Source organism: Solanum lycopersicum, chromosome 5, assembly GCF_036512215.1.
Source record: "Solanum lycopersicum chromosome 5, SLM_r2.1".
Lineage (NCBI taxonomy): Eukaryota > Viridiplantae > Streptophyta > Magnoliopsida > Solanales > Solanaceae > Solanum > Solanum lycopersicum.
Window position 1 is genome coordinate 30,259,622 of NC_090804.1, and position 4,458 is coordinate 30,264,079.

The following is a 4,458-nucleotide window of genomic DNA, read 5'->3' on the forward strand; positions in this document are numbered from 1 at the left end:
AACTTTAAGGGGTATAAGTGTTCAATAGGTACAGTTCTTAGTTGAGGTGTTTGAATGAATTGTGCGGACAACTTTAAGGGGCTGCATATGACTTAAGTCAAAGAAAAATGAAAAATAGTGTGGAATGTGCATTGGTTTGCAATTCTTCTCTTTCATCTTGAAGTAACTGCAAAGAACTACATATAAGAAATTAATAAATTTTAACAACACCCACATCAAAAGCAAAGCGTTAGGAGCCCGAATTTCAATAACCAACTTTTTAAAAAAAATAAAAATATCAACAAATAAATAGGGAAACACACATGGGAAGTAGAAAATGAACCATAAGTGATGATATCTAATTAGCCCTTAATTCGATGCATGTAATGTTATTAAAACCCAAATCTCTGAAACTAAGTCTAAATGAAAACAAAATAAACAAAAGGAAAAAAAGAAAAGTAAAGCAAATGATAGGAAATAAGTGTATATGGGGAGAAACCACTGCTTCTTCGTTGGTAGCTCCAAGAAGAAGCATCTCCAGCAAGGTCAGCAACATCGGCCACCTTCTAGTCACCGACATTAAGTTAAAATGATCAAGAACGTAGGCAGCATCCACCTGGGCGTGGATTGAAGAAAGCAAACAAATAAATAAATTGGGTTCAAATTTATGGTACAATTAACCATTATTGTAAAATTTAATTAGTATTACTAAATTAAATATTTTTAGTTAATAATTATAATTGAATGAACATAAGACAAGTGCTTTTAAATGATTAGTACAGATTGTCATAGAGTTGTATTTTGTAATCAAAATGGCCAGATATCATTGAAACGTTTCAAAATACATTCAAAGTTTAAATATGGGAGAAAGTGACATTTATTTAGTAGTAGTATTTATTTCTTCAATCAATTTTGTAAATAAATCTAATAAAAAAATAGAAAAAAAATATCCATTCAAAAAATGATACTAATACCCTTTCTATTGAGGTTATAAACATAAATGATGTACACCAATTAAGTACAAATTTTGGATAATTTTGAATTTAAATGTTCATACTTGAGATTTAATATTTAGTATGTGCATGAGACTAATTTTATGATTACCATAAATATTGCAATATTTTATCTTTATATATAATATATCTCATATAAAATATTATTACTCAAAGTAATATTTGAGTAAGGCTATCATAGAGGTAATTTTCTAAATAAAAAAATGTATTTTGTTGTTATAAAGAATGATGGTTAAATGCAAGTTTGAGTGTATGCCAAACATTTAGCTTGACCAGCTTTTTATTTTATATATATATATATATATATATATATATATATATATATATATATATATATATATATATATTTCAGTAGTATAATTTTATTTTAATATATGAACACCACCTTTGGTGAAAAATATTTTGATATGCCTCGTCTTTTTATACGTAGTGCGCGTCATGAACTAGTAGATGTAAGTTCGGGGAATGAAATTTTATTTTAAGTTCCAAGTGATTAAAGAAATATTAGGCAAGGATGTTAATTCCAAATGTGATATTAAGTATGATTTGGCTAATGTAAGTGTCATTAACTTTAAGTGATGGATTAATTAGTGGCTGATTAGGATTAAATAATCTAGTGGGCCCCACCACTCAAGGCAAATTAAAAGGAATCAGATTGGGAGCTGGCCTTAGTGGGGCACGTGTAGAAGGGGGCTGCCTCCACTTCATATTATAAATGAGGTGGTGAAATGCATTGCAACATATCATCTTCTTCACCACTTGGCTTAGGCAGCCATGGAAATGGAGAAAACCAACCATGCAACTCTTGGCCAGCAGCTGCAAAGAATTTGGTTAGTAATCTCTTTGCTTGGTATGTTAATTCCTTAGAATGCCTTTGTTAATTAGCCATTAATGTTAAGAAGGGCGCGTGACAGTAGCTTAGAAAATTTGTTTTAGTTATTGAATGTGCTAAGTACGAACGGAAACCATAATCGGATTATTAGTGGTGTCGTGTTAGTGTTTGGACTGTTTTGATTAAAGCAAACTGCGGGAAATTCTGTTTTGGCGTTATGTATATGTTAATGTGATTATGGGTATATACTCCAAAGGATGAATACGATAAGGTAGATGTGTTGCGAATTATAAAACGAGTTATCGCTCGGTGTGTCGTTGCTTCGTTACTATGGTTGCCGAGACGGAACTATTTTTTTTGAGGGGGGGGGGCTGTTTAATATGATTCGTTGGGTTATATGTGTTATTGGTATTGCTGTGGATAATTTGGTTTATTGTCGGATTGGGACGAAGTAAGGAAAATAGGGGAAGTGGTGCCGGAGTTTTGTTAGATTATTAGCTAGCTTACAATAACTAGTAAAGCGCGACGTTTATCTAATTGCGGCACGATTGTTGCTTATTATAGATTAATAGCTTGAGCAGTAAATATTGGACGTGCGGCTCGACTATACGGTATGTAACACTATCCTTTCTTTCTTTGTTTGGCATGACTTTTAAAAATGAGCGAATAACGGACAGGTTTGATACTTACTTCTAGAGCTTCTAGGTGACGTATATTCTTGCTTCCACAACTATTCCTCTATATATCGGCTATGTCTAAGGCTATGGTGATTTCTCATATCTATGGTAGTGCTTCTTAGAGTCATTGAGATTTTACATTTCCATATCGTATTAAAGGTTCATGATCTTGATAAAACGCTAATCTTTGGTAATACTCCTTGCTGGTTCACGTTGATTGTTCTATTGAGTTATAAGAAATGATTTTAATTGCATATGGTTGCTCATAATATTCTGCTGGTGCATAGAGTCATTTATCATTTCACCGAGTCCCGGGCCGGGTAATGTTCGTGCGGAGTTTCTTGCATATGTCACTGAGTCCCTCACTAGAGGGCCGGGTATGTATATTATATATATATTATTGGTGATGAGGATGGTTATGATGATGATGATGACGGGGATGATGTGATGACTATTTCACCGAGTCCCTCACAAGAGGGCCGAGTACGTATGATGTATATATATGATGATTATTTTGCCGAGTCCCTTACTAGGGAAGCTGGGCACCTTATATGTTAAAGATATGCATGATTTTCACTTAAAAGGTACATGTGTAGCAATATCTTGTTTCGACTTATCATGTTGGTCTTCTGTCATCTTTACCTTATGCTTTACATACTCAGTACATTGTCCGTACTGACCCCCTTTCCTCGGGGGGCTGCGTTTCATGCCCGCAGGTGTAGATGCACATTTTGGTGATCCTCCCGCATAGTATGTGTACTCTGCTGATTGGGAGAGCTCCACTGTTCCGGAGCCCAGTCGTTTTGGTACATAACTTTTTGTGCAATCTTTTGCTTGTCTATGGGTATGGCGGGGCCCTGTCCCATCGAGTTTCACTACTATACTCTTAGAGGTCTGTAGACATTATGTGGGTTGTATATATATGTTTTGGATAATGGTCTGGACATGGTTTGTTTGGGATGTCCGCTTAGACAGGGGCAGCCTTGTCGGCTGCGTACATCATTGTGTATTGTGTAGTGGCAGCCTTGTCAGCTTGCGTATGCTATTATGCTTTGGATAGTGGCGGCCTTGTCGGCTCGCGTATGTTGTTACGATTTAATGGTTATGACTCCTTATGAGACATGTCCACTTAATATATATATGGCGTTGGGGTTGTCTTGATTTGATTAAATTCCATATTGTCTTAGTTTTAGTTGGTTATACTTAGCAGGTTTGTATGTGAGTGTCCAAAACGGGCACTAGTCACGGCCCATCGGGTTAGGTCGTGACAACGAGTGGTATCAGAACGGTTCTTCCTTGGAAGTGTCTACAGACCGTGTCTAGTAGAATCTTGTTTATCGCTGTGTTGTCCACCAGATCTATAAACAGGAAGCTACAGACATTTAGGATGTCATCCTTTCTTCTTATTCTAGATCGTGCGATAGAGCTATATTAACAGGATAATCCCTCTCTAACGAATCCCTGTGTTTTCAGCTATGCCTCCAAAGAAAGCGACAGCCGCCCAGAAAGGCAAATTGGTAGCAGAAGGTACTAGTCAGACCCAGAGAGTTACTAGGGCCCGTGCCCAGTCTATGCCTGGTATTGTGCTCCAGTCGGAGAGCTCTGCTACACCGCCACCGCCTGAGGAGCTTAGAGCAGCAGCAACTGCAGTTCGGGGGACACCACCACCAGCCCCCGAGGCCCCAGCACCTGAACCTCCAACTCCTTAGCCAGGGGCGGAGGATAGGGCCATGAGAGATGCGGTTCAGTTTCTGACTAGATTAGTGGCTGGTCAGGCTCGCAGGCATTGACTAGGAGTTGATCATGCGGAAAGATCTGATAGCTTAAGGGCTCATGACTTCTTAAGTTGTAATCCTCTAGAGTTTTTGGGGTCAAGACCCTAGGATGATCTGCAAGAGTTTATTCATCGGATGCAGCGTACATTGAGGATAATCAAGGCTTCAGAGACCGAGTCTAT

At 37.4% G+C, this 4,458-nt stretch overlaps 1 long non-coding RNA gene across 1 annotated transcript; it reads left to right on the plus strand.

The window, feature by feature from the left end:
* The first annotated feature begins 1,631 nt into the window (after window positions 1–1,631).
* LOC138348563 (uncharacterized) lies at window positions 1,632–3,652 on the plus strand. Its single transcript, XR_011221250.1, has 3 exons — window positions 1,632–1,822; window positions 2,389–2,435; window positions 3,218–3,652. It is a non-coding gene; the product is annotated as an uncharacterized lncRNA (long non-coding RNA).
* Window positions 3,653–4,458: the final 806 nt, after the last annotated feature.